We start from the raw sequence: 18,860 nt of genomic DNA on the forward strand, positions 1-18,860 counted from the left end.
TTTGGGCCAGGTCGAGGGGTACCTCCTTGTGAATAAAATCACGGAGGACCGCCACAAGGCCGCCGCGCTCCTATGCCTGAGCGGGCCAGCGGTGTACGATATCGCCGTTGGCCTCTGCAGCCCGGACCCGGTCACCACCATTCCATATGCCGAGCTCACGGACCGCCTCAGCAAACACTTCATGCCAAGGCGGTCAGAACTGTATTGGCGGCTCTCTTTCGCCCGACGGAAGCAGCAGCCGGGTGAAACCTCCACTGCTTTCATCGCGACCGTCAGGCACGCCGCCCGCAAATGCCATTTCCCCGACCTGGAGGACCGGATCCGCGATCAAGTTATCGCCGGTCTCCAGAACCCGCGTCTGCAGAGGAAGCTTGTGGCAAAGCCCACAATGGACCTCGCAGAGCTCACGCTGGAGATAATGGCGTTCGAAGACAGCCATCGCGACGAAATCAAGTCGTTTGGCGAAAACTCAGGCAACTCTGTCCATCAGGCCAGGGAGCTCGACCAGGGGCCGCCGGAGCCCGAATCCGGGGTCGATGCGATCCTCTCCCGCTTCAACCGGATGACCGCCGGCCGGGAAAGGAGCCGCAACCAAGACCGACAATCGGGCCCCAACACGAAGAAGCCGCAGACCAACGCCAGAGCAAAGTGTGCCAGTTGCGGCGGAAGCCATGCCCGAGCCACCTGCAGGTTTAGGAACGCGAAGTGCCACGGCTGTGGCAAGACCGGCCACATCCGATCAGCGTGTCGCAGCCTAAACCGGGAGACCCTCCACGACCTTGACGAGATCCCCGCAGGTAGGACAGTCCCTCCCCGCCCTCAACCAAGGGTTATAGGGTCCGTATGCTCCTTAACAAAAACTCCCGCTAACAATATCCCCAGAGCCAAAGTTAGAACGTGGGTCAAAATACAGGGAATCCCCTGTGAAATGGAGGTCGACTCAGGATCCTCCGTTTCCATCCTGTCAGGGGACACCCTCCAAAAGATAGCCAACAAAACAAATCACCACATTCCAATCCAACCCTCCAGGGTCTTGCTGGCAGATTTTCAAGGGGCGCAAATAGATTTAAAGGGACAAGCCGTCCTGAAAGTTGATTTCAAAAAATTCTCAGGCCACTTAACAGCCCAAATAACCAAGCAACCAAGAACTAGCTTAATAGGACTAGATTGGTTTGAGGCATTAGGCATTCGCCTCGAAGGGACACACCGCATCCAAACCGATTCTTTAGAAAATATCTGCAAAAAATTTGCGGATGTGTTTGACGGCTCACTGGGCAAATACAATGGCCCCCCCATCGACCTCAAGTTCAAACCAGAGGTCGGACCAATTAGAATAAAAGCCAGGAAAGTTCCCTTCGCCCTAAAACCAAAAATAGATAGGGAACTAGACCGCTTGCTCAAACTAGGAGTCCTAGAACCCACTGACAGCGGAACTTGGGAAACCCCCATAGTGACACCTGTCAAACCCAATGGTGACGTCAGAATCTGCGCAGACTATAAAGCGACCCTCAACCGCGCACTCAACCCGCATGCGTACCCAGTCCCGTCAGTAAGAGATGTTCTATGAGAAATAGGGTCCGGCTCCATTTTCGCCAAATTAGACTTGGCACATGCCTTCCTGCAACTCCCTGTAACCAGGGAAACCGCAGAAGCCCAAACCATAGTGACGCACAGAGGGGCGTTCAAAGTGAACCGCCTCCAATTTGGCATCTCCGTGGCACCTGGAATATTCCAGGAAGTCATGGAGCGCACTCTCAAAGGCATCCCCGGAGTCTGCCCGTATTTTGATGACGTCCTCATCGCGGGCGACTCCTCCCACTCCCTAGCAACCAGGCTGCACGAAGTCCTTTCAAGATTCCGCGCAGCTGGCTTAAAATTGAAACGTGAGAAGTGCTCAATCGGAGTACCCTCCGCAGAGTTCCTGGGGTACAAAATAGACGGCAAAGGCATTCACCCCACCAACGCAAAAGTACAAGCAATACAAGCCGCACCCCCCCTAAAAATAAAACGGAGCTCCAGGCATTCCTAGGGCTCCTAAATTTTTACCATTCATTTCTACCCGGAAAAGCCACAATAGCAGAACCCCTTCATAGACTCCTGGACAAAGGGGCCCCCTGGAAGTGGACCCCACTTCACAATGACAGCTTCAAACAGCTAAAACAATTACTTTCCAGCGATACAACCATATCGCACTACAACGAAACCAAACCTCTTTGCATCGCCTGCGATGCTTCACCTTATGGCATCGGGGCAGTCCTCAGCCACTCACTTAACGATGGCACGCAAGCCCCAATCGCATACTACTCGAGGACACTTTCAAAAACCGAGCGCAATTACGCGCAAATAGATAAGGAAGCCCTGGCTATTGTAGCTGGAATTAAAAAATTCCACGATTACCTCTACGGCAGACCTTTTACAATCTATACAGATCACAAACCTCTCCTGGGCATATTCACATGGGACCGCCAAACCCCGCAAATTTTATCCCCGCGAATGCTTCGCTGGACGACATTCCTCTCTGCCTACTCGCATCAGTTAATCTACAAGCCTGGAAAGGAAATGTCCCACGCAGACGGCCTTAGCAGGCTCCCACTGCCCCAAATAGACCCTGATCCAGCTCCAGCCGGCCAAGTCCTGGCCATACAAGAACTCACAGAATGCCCAGTAACAGCTAAAGACATCGCACTTGCCACAACCAGGGACCCCACCCTCAGCAGGGTACTCTCATGGGTCACATCAGGTTGGCAATCAACCTGCCCCTCACCTCCCATCCAACCTTATTTTGCAAAAAGACAAGAGCTTTCAACACATTTAGGCTGCATCCTTTGGGGCTGCAGGGTAATAATCCCCTCATGCCACAGAGCAAGAGTTCTCCAAACACTACATGAGGGCCACCCTGGCATCTCAAAAATGAAGGCTCTGGCACGCAGCTATATCTGGTGGCCATCCTTAGACAGGGACATTGAGCAGCATGTAGCCGGCTGCTATCTCTGCCAGCAAACCAGACCCTCCCCTCCACACGCCCCAGTCCACAAATGGGAAACCACTTCCAATCCTTGGTCCCGCATCCACCTCGATTACGCAGGACCGTTCCAGGGACAAACCTTTTTAATTATTGTAGATAGTTACTCTAAATGGCTGGAGGTTCTCCCGGTTTCAAGCACCACATCAGAGGCCACCATTCAAGCATTAAGGGGAGTTTTTGCCACCCACGGTCTACCAGATGTCATAATCACTGACAACGGACCTCAATTTACCTCCCGTGATTTCCAGATCTTCACGAGGAGGAACTGTATTAGACACGCAACATCGGCTCCGTTCCACCCGTCCAGTAATGGCCTCGCAGAGGTCATGGTAAAGACCACCAAAGACTCTCTGCGCAGAATGATCGTCGGAAACTGGCACCGTCGACTCGCCCGCTTCCTCCTCGCTCACCACTCCACTCCCGTGTCCACCACCGGCAAATCTCCAGCAGAACTAAGATGGGGTCGCCGACTAGTCACCCGACTCGATAGACTACACCCAGACAGGCCAGCGGCCGAAAGAACCAACAACTTGCCACACAAAACATTTTCTAAAGGACAAAATGTCTGGGCCCGAAATTATGGGGAAAGGGATAAATGGACCCAGGGGGTGGTTCTTGATCAAACCGGCCCCCTGTCTTACACCATTAACGCGGGCGGGGGACTCACATTTAGGAGGCACGCAGACCAGCTTCGCCCCCGGTCACCCCCCAACTCCTACACGCCAGAAGTGGCGGGCGGAAATTGGGAACCCCCCAGCATCGACTCCCCGGAAGAAATCCCGAGCCACCCAGACCCTCCACCCATTCCCCCCGTAGAAGCCCCCGAAACCATTGAAGCACCTGCACCCCGCAGATCCACTCGTCAGAAGAGGCCGCCAGCATACTTAGCGGATTTCGAATGGGCCGGAAGTTCGCCGAACAGTTCCAACACCAGTTGAAAGTTACTCCAAGTTGTGTGTTCAGTTCAAGGGGGGGGGAAAGGGGTGCATTATATTAAAACACAATGACAGCTGTCATAGGCCGCTTTTACGCGGCCGCACTGACAGCTGTCAAAAGACTACATGTGCGCAGCCGCCCACGCGGCCTACAAGCACACGCGGCCGTTTGACAGCTGTCAAACGGCGCGCATGCGCATTTCCGTCTGAACTGTCAAAACCGCGGCAGGCCCCGGCGGCCGCCGCAAGCTGTCAAAGTTAGCGCATGCGCAGAAGCGGCGGCGAGCTGTCAAAACGCCGGCCGCGCGCCAAAACCAGCTGACGGGATTCCCCTGCCCTACTAACACGCTAGCACTGTCTCTGGGGAGATTCTGCCCTAACAGCTGACCGATTGGCCCCCTGTTCTTTGGCGGGAAAACGCGCCCCGCTGATTTGCTGTCCCGTTTGACAGCTGCCTATATAAGGCATGTTTGTTCCCTGTTCTCTTGTCCGGGCTAACAATAAACAACCTGTTTAGAAAGACGCGTCTCCCTTGTCCTTCCTGCCGATAATCCACAACACTTTGAACTCTGCTTGGAAACCTCCTTGCAACCCATGTAACACTGATAAATTTTACATTACTATGGGAATTCTCACCCACAGTAAGCAGCCAATGGCAATCTGTATCAACAATAGTTTATGGGTAATTTTCAAAGGCAGCTCCAACTCTAGTGCATTAAAGTGCTCTACAATAATCACAATCATAATAGTAAAGTTGGAAGGGACCTTGGAGGTCATCTAGTCCAACCCCCTGCTCAGCCAGGAAACCCTATACCATTTCAGACAAATGGCTGTCCAGTCTCTTCTTAAAAACTTCCAGTGTAGGAGCATTCACAGCTTCTGGAGGCAGGTTGTTCCACTGGTTAATTGTTCTAACTGTCCGGAAGTTTCTCCTTAGTTCTAGGTTGCTTTTCTCCTTGATTAGTTTCCATCCATTGCTTCTTGTCCTGCCTTTGGGCACTTTGGAGAATAGCTTGCCTCCCTCTTCTTTGTGGCAGGCCCTGAGACACTGCTATCATGTCAACCCTAGTCCTTCTCTTCATTAAACTAGACATACCCAATTCAAGCAGCTGTTCCTTATATGTTTTAGCCTCCAGACCTCTAATCATCTTTGTTGCTCTTCTCTGTACTCTTTCCAGATTGTCAACAACTTTTTTACATCGTGGTGACCAAAACTGGATGCAGTATTCCAAGTGTGGCCTTACCAAGGCATTGTAAAGTGGTATTAATACTTCACGTGATCTTGATTCTATCCCTCTGTTAATGCAGCCTAGCACTGTGTTGGCTTTTTTGGCAGCTGCAGCACACTGCAGGCTCATATTTTAAGTGATTGTCCACTAGGACTCCAAGATCCATCTCACAGTTACTAATATTGAGCAAGGTACCCCCTATACCAGGGGTAGGCAACCTCGGCTCTTTTATGACTCATGGACTTCAACTCCCAGAATTCCTGAGTCAGCATCAGGAATTCTGGGAGTTGAAGTCCATGAGTCATAAAAGAGCCGAGGTTGCCTACCCCTGCCCTATACTATACCTATACATTTGGTTTTTCTTGCCTAAATGTAGAACCTTACTTTTTTCACCATTGAATTTCATTTTGTTAGATATGCCCAATGTTCCAATCTGTCAAGATCCTTCTGTATCTTAAGCCTATCTTCTGGAGTGTTGGCTATTCCTGCCAGCTTGGTGTCATCTGGAAATTTGATGAGTTCCCCATCTATCTCCTCATCCAAATCATTGATGAAGAAGTTGAAGAGCACTGGGCCCAGAACAGAGTCCTGGGCACCCCATTGCACACTTCCCTCCATGTAGAAGTGGTTCCATTGAGGACCACATGCTGAGTATGGCCAGTCAGCCAGCTACTAATCCATCTGGTGGTGATGCTGTTTAACCCACATTTTTCTATCTTATCAAGTAGTAGTTTGTGATTTACTTTATCAAATACCTTACTGAAGTCCAAGTAAATTATATCCACAGCATTCCTCTGATCCACTAATTTTGTCACTTGGTCAAAGAATGCAATAAGATTTGTCTGGCATGATCTGTTTTTGACAAACCCATGCTGGCTTTCAGTAATGACTTTGTTTGCCTCTAGGTGCTCGCTGATTCGTTGTTTGATTATGTTTTCCAGAATCTTCCCAGGTATGGAGGTCAGTCTGATAGGCCTGTAATTTCCTGGATCCATTTTTTCCCCTTTTTTGAAGATGGGAACTACATCAGCTCTTTTCCAGTCCTCCGGTAGTTCCCTAGTGCTCCAGGATCTTTGAAAAATATAGTTCAGTGGTTCTGAGATCACGTCTTCCAGTTCCTTGAGAACCCTGGGGTGTAATCCATCTGGTCCTGGTGATTTAAACTCGTCTAGGCTGGACAGGTGCTCACTTACCATTTTCTTGCCTATCTTAACTTGTCTTTATATTCTGTTTTTTATGGCACTATTTTTGATAGGTTGGTCTGTTTTTCCCTTTGTGTAAAGACAGATGCAAAAAACGAGTTAAATAGTTCTGCTTTCTCCCTGTTGCTTGTCACCTTCTTGCCACTTTCACCCAGGAGATGAAGGCATGAAGATGCATTAGGGAATATTCTCTTTTAATACACATGAATACATGTGTATTAAAAGAGAACCTTGTTTATGTGAAAGAAGTTTACAAAATGCCATGGACACTGACATGGTATTAACTTGTTCATGATGATAGTTCTGAATCACAGCAGCATATGTGCCTTTGTATGTCAAACTACCAGTGTGCCAGAATTTACCAGATCAAGCCAAACTCCAGTTTCTGCCTTTATTAAAGAAACTGGCCAATAATCTTACTGTCAGTTGATATGCACACTTCGTTTTTCTTACTTTCAATGTCTATCTGAAAATAAAGCCCAAAACTTCTCCCTGTAAAAATACATAGAAGTAAACGTATATGGAGATTCTTAATCATCCAGGTCATGATTGTCCCAAAGGTGCTGTTTCCAAAAGGCAGCTGGACTTTCTTGGGTTTTTTTTTGTGTTGAAAACATTTTGCTTCTCATCCAAGAAGCTTCTTTAAGATGAAGAAGCTTCTTGGATGAGAAGCGAAATGTTTTCAAAGGAAAAAAAAACCCAAGAAAGTCTACTTGCCTTTTGGAAACAGCACCTTTGGGAGAGTAAATGTACATATCAGACAAGCAGCAAGCTTTTTTGTATGTCTAAAATGGTCTAATTTTCTGAACACATGCTTAATTGACCATTCCAACTCCAGTCTCCACTTTCCTCAATTTATAACCCTTTCCCCCTAGGTTTCTATCTAATAGCAACATAGGGAGTGAGAGATAGAACAGACTAATAATTAAAGATGAAAATCAGTCCTATAGTTATACTAGTACCAACCCTGCAATTCATATTCCTCTAATATCCTGTTGTGATTCAGGGTCAGCCTGTGGGTTCGGCAGTTGGGTCGGACGACTCAGAGGAGGAGGAGGAGGGGGGTGTTGAAGAGCTTGCTGAGGGGATTGGACAGCTTGATGAGAGCCCTCAGCCAGGCCCCTCTCATCTGGTCATGACGCAGACCCAGCTGTGTGAGCCTGACAGCGTGGATGAAGATGACCCACAGCTGGCCCTGTTCAAGGACGCCCGACGCAGGAGGCAGTCAATCAGGAGTAAACAGAGGAAGGCAATGGGGCTCCTCGGAAGGAGGCAGAGAGAAGCCACGCCCTGAACTGTATTTAAGGGGGAATGCGTGGGAGGGCTGGTTTGCTGAAGGCAACCGCTTGAAAAGCTCCTGTTTCTTGGTTCGTGTCTTGTTCTATTTGTTTTTGTAGCAATAAATTTGGCAGGCGTAATTCCAGCCTCTTGCCTTCTTGTAAAAGGGGTTGTCCCTGCCTTTTCTGCAGGGCCGGTAGCAGGCTGGTACAGAACATATCCAATCCTTTCCCTCCAGCTGAGTTTCTCTCTGTAATGGTACTATTTAGGATTCGGAGGCTGAAGATCAAAACTTAAAGTTATCAAAAATTTCAAGGACTGCTTATGTTCTAGATTTCTCTCTCTCTCATCCCTTCCGGATGTTTTTATTGTTTTAAATCTTTTTGAATGTTAATGGCTTTTATACTTTTAGAACTGTAAGCTGTCCAGAGTCACTGGCTGAGATGGGGAGGAGGCTATAGAATTTGAATAAATACATAAATAAATGAATAACAAGCAGGCCAGGCTCCATGTTTTAATTCCCCAAGAACTGATCTCTCTGAAGAAGCATCTGGGGTGAGAATTGCACTGCAGCTCCCATCGGATTATAATAATCACTTCCTGAGAGTTACATAAAATTTTTTACCCAAAAGACTAAATTTTCAATGGGCAGAAAAGTTGTGTTTGTCATAGCTCAGTTGTACTCAGTTGTAGAGTTCCCAGATTCAGATATTGGAAGACCTTGACTCAGAGTACCCAAATAATTTGTCCCTGTATAGGGTTTAATTACTGTTATATCCTGTATGATTACTCTCTGCCGTGGGATTCATCATAGTGCATGCCATTTTCTCCATGCACATCATACTCAAGAAGTTAGACCAAGAAAAATCCTTTGAGTAGGATAACTTTGTAAAAAAACCCTACAAATGAACATGCAATTAGGAGCGAGTGCCTAATCTACAAAATGATCATCTTTTTTCCTGAAAAAAATCCTGTTACTATAGGCCTAAGACGTTGTCTTTTTAGATCCAAAGATACATGTAGATAAAAAAGGTGGCTATTGAAAAGTTAAAAGAAGGCAAGAAGGAAATGGGAGGTGACCTGACTTGGCTCACAAGGCTGGGTTTCTTCATTGTATTGTTATAAGGATTGGTTGACATATTAAACTAATAAACATATACTAGACAATTGGCCACTGGCATAGTGATGTATTAAAGCTGTATTTCTGAGCAATGTAAACATGAAGGCAAATATAAAGCTGTCAGTTTGAATCCTGAGAAAAATTATCAGCTCATGCTTCTATCTGAAGCAAAGCAGTGAGGCCTCTTGCAATAATTAATTTGGGCCATTAGCTATAAGTCAAAGTTCATTGCAGCTCATCCGTCTTCCTCACACTTTGGCAAAAAATGCTATACAAAAACAAACATTGGCTTCATGTCTGTTTTGCCATTAAAGAACCCATGACTTGACAGATCCATTGTTAAGTACATTTGGGGGAACTTGGCTCTGACAGCAATAGCTTTCTCTGCTTTTGTTAACTATGTCAGGACTTTTGATACACACACACTAGACATGCACAATTTTTGATTCACGTAAGGCAGCAAATAAAATCGTTTGGTACAACTGCAAAGTGGTTTTTACCTGTGGATAATCAATAGTTACTGATTTAAACAGAGAATTTACTACACTTGCATTTAGTATAAATATTCACACAACTGTAAAATACACGAAGTACATTTAAATCGTGAGCAATTCTTTTTCTCTGTGTTATGGATTTGCCACCAGAAAATACATGCTGGGTTGAGCTTCTCTGCTGGTAGAAGAATTCACTTCATGGACTTCTCATTTCTTGCTTTCAGAATAACAGAATTGGAAGGGACCTTGGAGGTCTTCTAGTCCAACCTCCTCCCCCCCACTACTCAGGCAGCAAACCCTATATCATTTCAGACAAATTGTTGTCCAATCTCAGTGTTGGAACATTCACAATTTCTGAAGGCAAGTTGTTCTACTGATTAATTGTTCTAACAACTTCAATGGGGGTGGAAGGAATATCCAATGAAATGGAAAATTAGACTGAGAATATTGAACTCATTGCTAATTTTATTTGCACTGGATTTAAAATTCGTTAGTCTATAGAAACATAACTAACAATTACCGTATATACTTGAGTATAAGCCGACTCGAGTATAAGCCGAGACCCCCAATTTCACCCCCAAAAACTGGAAATAGTTATTGACTCGAGTATAAGCCGATCCGCCGTTCTGCAAGCCTCTGCCGCCAGCAGAGGCTCGATCCGCCATTTTGCAAGCCTGAATACACAGGAATACCCTGTGTAGCCGCGGCTCGTCGGCAGGTCTCCGTTCCTCCTGCCGACCTTTGGGGAGGTTTGGGCGCCTCCCCAAACCTCCCCAAACCTCGGCAGGTCTCCGTTCCTCCTGCCGACCTTTGGGGAGGTTTGGGCGCCTCCCCAAACCTCCCCAAACCTCGGCAGGTCTCCGTTCCTCCGCGCAGACCTGCCGACCTTTGGGGAGGTTTGGGCGCCTCCCCAAACCTCGGCAGGTCTCCGTTCCTCCTGCCGACCTTTGGGGAGGTTTGGGCGCCTCCCCAAACCTCCCCAAACCTCGGCAGGTCTCCGTTCCTCCTGCCGACCTTTGGGGAGGTTTGGGCGCCTCCCCAAACCTCCCCAAACCTCTGCAGGTCTCCGTTCCTCCGCGCAGACCTGCCGACCTTTGGGGAGGTTTGGGCGCCTCCCCAAACCTCCCCAAACCTCGGCAGGTCTCCGTTCCTCCTGCCGACCTTTGGGGAGGTTTGGGCGCCTCCCCAAACCTCGGCAGGTCTCCGTTCCTCCTGCCGACCTTTGGGGAGGTTTGGGCGCCTCCCCAAACCTCCCCAAACCTCGGCAGGTCTCCGTTCCTCCTGCCGACCTTTGGGGAGGTTTGGGCGCCTCCCCAAACCTCGGCAGGTCTCCGTTCCTCCTGCCGACCTTTGGGGAGGTTTGGGCGCCTCCCCAAACCTCCCCAAACCTCGGCAGGTCTCCGTTCCTCCTGCCGACCTTTGGGGAGGTTTGGGCGCCTCCCCAAACCTCGGCAGGTCTCCGTTCCTCCGCGCAGACCTGCCGATGTTTGGGAAGGTTTGGGCGCCTCCCCAAACCTCCCCAGGTCTCCGTTCCTGTTTGGGGAGGTTTGGGCGCCTCCCCAAACCTCCCCAAACCTCGGCAGGTCTCCGTTCCTCCGCGCAGACCTGCCGACGTTTGGGAAGGTTTGGGCGCCTCCCCAAACCTCCCCAGGTCTCCGTTCCTGTTTGGGGAGGTTTGGGCGCCTCCCCAAACCTCCCCAAACCTCGGCAGGTCTCCGTTCCTGTTTGGGGAGGTTTGGGCGCCTCCCCAAAGGTCGGCAGGTCTGCGCGGAGGAACGGAGACCTGCCGAGGTTTGGGGAGGTTTGGGGAGGCGCCCAAACCTCCCCAAACAGGAACGGAGACCTGGGGAGGTTTGGGGAGGCGCCCAAACCTTCCCAAACGTCGGCAGGTCTGCGCGGAGGAACGGAGACCTGCCGAGGTTTGGGGAGGTTTGGGGAGGCGCCCAAACCTCCCCAAAGGTCGGCAGGAGGAACGGAGACCTGCCGAGGTTTGGGGAGGTTTGGGGAGGCGCCCAAACCTCCCCAAAGGTCGGCAGGAGGAACGGAGACCTGCCGAGGTTTGGGGAGGTTTGGGGAGGCGCCCAAACCTCCCCAAACGTCGGCAGGTCTGCGCGGAGGAACGGAGACCTGCCGAGGTTTGGGGAGACGCCCAAACCTCCCCAAACGTCGGGAAGTCTCCGTTCCTCCGCGCCCTGCCTGCCTGCTTCTTTCCGCTGCGGAAAGAAGCAGGCAGGCAAGGCGCGGAGTTTGGGGAGGTGCGCGCGCACCTCCCCAAACCTCCCCAAACTTCGGCAGGTCTCGGACGGCGGTGGCTTGGGAGAGGTGCGGGCGATCCCGGAAGCACCAAAGCCTCGGCCGCGCACAAGTCCTCGGTAAGTTTTTTTTGTTGACTGGAGTATAAGCCGAAGTGGAATTTTTCAGCCCAAAAAGTGGGCTGAAAAATTCGGCTTATACTCAAGTATATACGGTATACAGTGCATCATTATTAGGGTTTGTAATCTGATCATTATATGGAAGCAAAAGAGTTTTCCCTATCTCCCTATCTCCATCTAGTTGTCAACTAGATTTTAATACATCCACATCAGTAACTCTATTATTATGGAAGTTGAAATTTCTTTTTATTGTTTAGATATAATTTTTGTTAATTTTTAAAAAGAAAATAAAAACAATACAAAATTTGAAAGAAAATTAAACAAAAAGTATTAAGAAAAAGGCACAAAGAAACAAAGGTAAAGAAAAAAGAGGAAAGAAAAATGAAAAAGGTATAAAGAAGTTGGTTCCTATCTTCATTACAAGTATGTACATTTATATTTTATCCTGTCTCTGAGGTTACAACATAATTTCCTTTTTTCCATTGCCTGTCCCTTCCCATCATCAAACCCATAAGTCACAAATTCATTTTTTCCTTTTTTCACCAAAAAGTCCATAAGTGGTTTCCAGTCACTAATGAATGTAGTAGTTGATCTTTTTGTAAGAAAGCAAGTTAATTTTGCTATCTCTGGTAGTGCCATCATCTTCAACAACCATTCCTCCATTGTCAGTATTTTAAAATCTTTTCCATTTTTAATTATATGCAAGAAAATGGTGGATCTTTTCTAATTGTCTGTCCATTAATTCCAGCAAGAATTTTCTGATTTAAGTTAAATATTAATTTTTTAAAATTCTTTGTTTCATTGTGTGTATTTGAATCCAAAATGATCTTGAATCCAAATAGTTCACCAGGGATGATAAAATGATCCTTTGTGTCATCTACATTTTCAACATAAATTTGAAGTACCTTTATACATTCTAGACAATTTGTCTGTGGTTATATACCAATAGTATATCATCTTAGAAAAATTATATTTTAAGTTATAATGTAAATTTCCATCATCATAATCACATATTTCCTCATTGTTATATCAATGTGCTATTTCGAAAGTTCTTAGCCTATTTTATCATGCATTCTTTCACTGCTCTTCTTCCATTTTGAATTTTGATAACAGCTTATATGTTGTTAGCTGCGAAGTTGTGTCCGACCCATCGCAACCCCATGGACAACGTTTCTCCAGGCCTTCCTGTCCTCTACCATCTTCTGGAGTCCATTTAAGCTCACACCTACTGCTTCAGTGACTCCATCCAGCCACCTCATTCTCTGTCGTCCCCTTCTTCTATTGCCCTCAATCTTTCCCAGCATTAGGCTCTTCTCCAGTGAGTCCTTCCTTCTCATTAGGTGGCCAAAGTATTTGAGTTTCAACTTCAGGATCTGGCCTTCTAAAGAGCAGTCAAGGTTGATCTCCTCTAGGACTGACCGGTTTGATCGCCTTGCAGTCCAAGGGACTTGCAGGAGTCTTCTCCAGCACCATAGTTCAAAGGCCTCAATTCTTTGGTGCTCAGCCTTTCTTATGGTCCAACTTTCATTGCCATACATTGCAACTCCCTCCCCACCCCACTCTTTCGCAGCAGGGCTGCCCGGCCCTATTTCCATCTGCTGTGCCTTCCTCGGGCTCCCCTCTTCTGACCACGTTGCTGCTGTGTCGCCCAATGCCCTCCCCACCCCACTCTTTCACAGCAGGGCCGTCTGGCCCTTTTTCCACCTGCTGCAACTTTGTTGGACTCCCCTCCTCCAAACACACCACTGCTGTCTCGCCTGACTCTCTTTCCACCCCACTCTTTTGCAGAAAGGCTGTTTGGGTGTTTTTCCACCTGCTGCAACTTTGTTGGCCTCCCCTCCACCAAACACATCGCTGCCATCTTGCCCAACTCTCTTTCCACCCCACTCTTCCGCGGCAGGGCCGTTTGGGCATTTTCCCACCTGCTGCAACTTCATTGGGCTCCACTGTTTTGCCCAGTGAGGTCAGGAGAGAGTCGGTTGAGATGGCAGTGGTGTTTGGAGGAGGGGAGCTCGAGGAAGGCGCAGCAGGTGGAAAAACAGGCGAACAGCCCTGCTGCAAAAGAGTGGGGTGGAAAGAGAGTCGGGTGAGACGGCAGCGGTGTGTTTGGAGGAGGGCAGCCTGAGGAAGGCAAAGCACATGGAAAAATGCCTGAACGGCCCTTCCGCAAAAGAGTGGGGTGGAAAGAGAGTCAGGCGAGATGGCAGTGGTGTGTCTGGAAGAGGGGAGCCTGAGGAAAGCACAGCACATGGAAAAATGGCCGAATGGCCCTGCTGCAAAAAAGTGGGGTAGCAAGAGAGTCGGGTGAGACGGCAGTGGTGTGTTTGGAGGAGGGGAGCCCAACGAATTTGCAGCAGGTGGAAAAACGCCCGAATGGCCCTGCCGCGAAAGGGTGGGGTGGAAAGAGAGTTGGGCGAGACGGCAGCGGTGTGTTTGGAGGAGGGGAGTCTGAGGAAGGCACAGCAGACGGAAAAACGGCTGAACGTCCCTGCGGCAAAAGAGTGGGGTGGAAAGAGAGTCGGGCGAGATGGCAGCAGTGTGTTTGGAAGAGGGGAGCCTGAGGAAGGCGCAGCAGGCGGAAAAACAGCCAAATGGCCCTGCCACGAAAGAGTGGGGTGGACAGAGAATCGGGTGAGACGGCAGCGGTGTGTTTGGAGGAGGGGAGCCCAAGGAAGGCGCAGCAGATGGAAAATTGGCCAACTCACCTTTCCAGCAGTCCTCCAGTGTCTTCCTCCACTGGTGCCATGTGGAGTCCGAAGAAGAAAGGAGGTTTGTGGGCAGTTCCACAAACCAAAGAAGTTCAACCAATCAATTCAAACTTCACGAGTTTTTTCCCCCATGAGAAATGTGAATTGATTGGTTTAACTTTTTTAGTCCCACTTTTTTTGGGGGGGACTGCACATGCCGGAGGACTGTGAGCTGCAGGAGACAGCTGAAAGAGCCACATGTGGCTCCGGAGCCGCGGGTTGCAGACCCATGTTCTAGAATGTCTGGCTCAAGGTCAGTGACCACCTCATTGTAGTTATCAGGGACGTTAAGCTCATTCTTTTATAGTTCTTTTGTGTAATTTTACCACCTCTTCTTAATATCTTCTGCCTCTGTTAGATCCCTGCCATTTTGGTCCTTTATCATGCCCATTTTTGCATGAAACGTTCCCTTCATCTCTCCAATTTTATTGAAGAGATCTCTGGTCCTCCCTATTCTATTGTTTTCTTCTATTTCTTTGCACTGTTCATTTAAGAAGGCATTCTTATCTCTTCTAGCTATTCTCTGTAATTCTGCATTTAATTGGGCGTAAGTTTCTTTTTCTCCCTTGCCTTTTGCTTCCCTCCTTTCCTCAGCTATTTGCAAAGCTTCCTCAGACAGCCATTTTGCTTTCTTGCATTTCTTTTTCTTTGGGATGGTTTTAGTTGCTACCTCTTGTACAATGTTGGGAACCTCTGTCCATAGTTCTTCAGGCACTCTGTCTATCAGATCTAATTCCTTAAATCTATTTGTCACCTCTACTGTATATTCAACAGGGATATGATTTAATTCATACCCGAGTGGCCTAGTGCTTTTCTCTACTTTCTTCAGTTTAAGCCTAAGCTTTGCAACGAGGAGCTCATGGTCTGAGCCACAGTCAGCTCCTGGTCTTGTGTTTACTTACTGTACAGAGCTTCTCCATCTTTGGCTGCAGAGCATATAGTCAATCTGATTTCTGTGTTGACCGTCTGGTGATGTCCGTGTGTAGAGCCGTCTCTTGGGTTGTTGGAAAAGAGTGTTTGCTATGACCATCGTATTCTCTTGACAAAATTCTATCAGCCTGTGCCCTGCTTCATTTTGTACTCCAAGGCCAAACGTGCCTGTTATTCCAGTTATCTTTTGGCTTCCTACTTTAGCATTCCAATCCCCCATGATGATAAGGACATCATTTTTTGGTGTTAGTTTTATAAGGTGCTGTAGGGCTTCATATAACCGGTCAATTTCATCCTCTTCAGCACCAGTGGTTGGGGCATAGACTTGGACTACTGTCATATTGAATGGTTTGCCTTGGATTCGAACTGAGATCATTCTGTCATTTTGGGGATTGTATCCCAGTATTGCTTTTCCTACTCTTTTATTGACTATGAGGGCTACTCCATTTCTTCTGAGGGATTCTTGCCCGCAGTAGTATACCTGATGGTCATCTGAATTAAATTCACCCATTCCTGTCCATTTTAGTTTGCTGATTTCTAAGATGTTGATGTTCAGTCTTGTCATCTCTTGTTTGACCATGTCCAGCCTTCCTTGATTCATGGATCTTACATTCCAGGTTCCTATGGAGAAAAAATCTTTACAGCATCGGACTTTCCTTTCACCACCAGATACATCCACAGCTGAGTGTCCTTTTGGCTTTGGCCCAGTTGCTTCATTCTTTCTGGCACTACTAGTACTAGCCCTCTGCTCTTCCCCAGTAGCATATTGGACACCTTCTGACCTGAGTGGGTCATCTTCCAGCGTCATATCATTTTGCCTTTTGGTACTGTCCATAGGGTTTTCATGGGAAAGATACTGGAGTGGGTTGCCATTCCCTTATCCAGTGGATCACGTTTTGTCAGAACGCTCTGCTATGACCTGTCCGTCTTGGGTGGCCCTGCACAGCATAGCTCATAGCTTCATTGAATTATGCAAGCCCCTTTGCCACGACAAGGCAGTAATCCATGAAGGGAAACAGTTTATATATTTTACTAATTATTTATTTTATTTTTTATTTTATTTCCATTTATATCCCGCCCTTCTCCGAAGACTCAGGGCGGCTTACAAGCTTAGCAGTAGCCTTCATTCTATGTATATGCCTGCTTATTAGGGCTTTCACACACCCCCAAGGGGCATTATTACAAAGTCAGCTTATTGCCCCCAACAATCTGGGTCCTCATTTTACCTACCTCGGAAGGATGGAAGGCTTTGTTCATACACAGTTTATATACAGTTCATATTCAAATTCTGTCTGCTCCTGCTCAATTACAAATATCATATTATCTATTTAAATCTTTCTTTTAACTGTGCATATAAAAAAACCATTGAAAAGTAAATTGCTCTGCAGCCAGCTGTTTTTTTAATTTCATCTTATATTCTCCATGAGCTTGGTCTAGCAATTCTCAATTAACTATTTCTCTTTGTCTGCTGTTTCTTTCCTATAAAGTGCCTCTTCTATTGAGACACATAAAGGCATTTTTGGGCAGAGTCTGGGATTATATCTACAGGTAAACCACAACTGGGAGCGGAATTTCTGTTGTCTCAGTCATAAATTAAGTTGAACCCAATTTTATGATAAGTTTTACAATAGTTGTTAAATGAATTCCATGTTTGTTAAGCAAAGCCATGGGGGACTTAGTGGTTAAAGGCATTGAACTTGTCAGATGGAAAGTTGACATCCTGGGTTAGAGACCCCAAGCACCGTGCGATTGGGTGAGCTCATGTTACTTGCCCCAGCTTCTGCCCACCTAGCAATTTGAAAGCATGCAAATATAACTGTATAAATAGATACCACTTCGGTGCACAGGCACCTCAGTGTATAGTCATGATGGCCACATGACCATAGAAACGTCTTCGGAAAATGCTGGCTGCCTTAGCTAAGAAACAGAGATAAGTATAACCACCTAGAGTTGGAAATGACTGGACAGGGGAAACCTTTACCTTAAGCAAATCCAACTTCCTCAATGGGCTTTTTTTGTTGTTGCCAGAAATTGGCAAAAAAGTGGCAAATTGTGACCACAGGACTATGGACACTGCAACTCATCATAAATGTGAGCCAGATGCCAGGCGCTCAAATTGTGATCACATGACAAGGGTGATGATGCAACTGAGCAAAAGTCATAAGTTACTTTTTCCAAGGCCATCATAACTTTGAATTACTGTTAAACAAATGGTTGCAAACTGAAGACTACTTATATTCTGTATTTTCAATATGGCATTCCTAATATAATGATTCATACAATCTACCAGTAGAAGAGACATCTCACAAAACACCAAACTATTACAACCACATGGTATCACCCAGTGAGAGCAATGGTGGGATTCAAATATGTGAACAACCGGTTGTCTGTGTGGATGCCACTTCCGGAAGTCCATTCTGGGCGCGGGCAACAAAAAATTAGCTACCGGCTCTGCTGAAGTGGTGAGAACGGGCTGAATCCCACCACAGGTATCACCATAGTAGACAAACCAGCTAAAGACCTCCAAAACATCTTAAGTAAACCAAAAAACCTTGTAGCCGAAGAAGGCTAGAAAGTGGTGGGTGACCGTGAGGTCTAGTCCCACCTTAGCTAGGAAGTATGCAACCTGTGGCTCTGGAGCCGCATGCGGCTCTTTCATCCGTCTCCTGTGGCTCCCAGTCCTCTGCCATGTGCAGTTCAAAAAAAAAGTGGGACTAAAAAAGTTCAACCAATCAATTCAAATATGCAGGGTAGGTGCATATCTCGCCTTGGCTCCACTCTTCAGTCAAACCCTGTTCTGCGCATGCGTGCATGTACGCGCATGCGCACACATTTTTTTGCGGCTCCCATTTTTTCCTTTTGTGAGGGAACCGGTTCTGAGTGGCTCTTTCACTGTTTCAGGTTGCTGACCCCTGCCTTAGCCTGTCACTGTTTCTCAAGCCAACTTACTTTACAGAGTTGTTGTTGTAGGAACAATAGGAGAGGAAAGTGTATCCATATTCACTACATTGAGTTATTTGTAAAAATAATAAAGGTGAGATTACAAACAAACAAACAAATAAAAGAAAACACAGGAGGCATCTAGAACATAAAGTGTGAGGATTGTAACAGCCACTATGTACGACAGAGAGGCAGAAGACTACATGTATCCCTGAACACCAACTAGCAGTCAGAAGACATGATGAAAATTCCTTAATTTCACAACACATAGAAAGATTCAACCATAGTTTCAACTGGGAAATTGTTCAGCATCCTATCCCAAGCTAAACTCAAAAATGTGTTTTTCCACCATACTTTCTTTTCCCCTCCCCTTTCCTTTTTTCTCCTTCTAAATCTGCCTTATTTAAAAATTAATTTATTTTAATAGATTATTGAGTAGAATGTTCTTTGCTTTTTCCTTTTGTATAGTTTTTGAAATATGAAAAATATGAACCATTTGAATAATTGCACTGTGCAGTGCTTCAGTTTTGATATCAGTGCGTTTGGTGCTTATTGTTGAGAACAATAGTTTCTCAACAAAATATGAGA

The sequence above is a fragment of the Vipera ursinii genome, assembly GCF_947247035.1.
Source record: "Vipera ursinii genome assembly, chromosome: 7".
NCBI classification, from domain to species: domain Eukaryota; kingdom Metazoa; phylum Chordata; class Lepidosauria; order Squamata; family Viperidae; genus Vipera; species Vipera ursinii.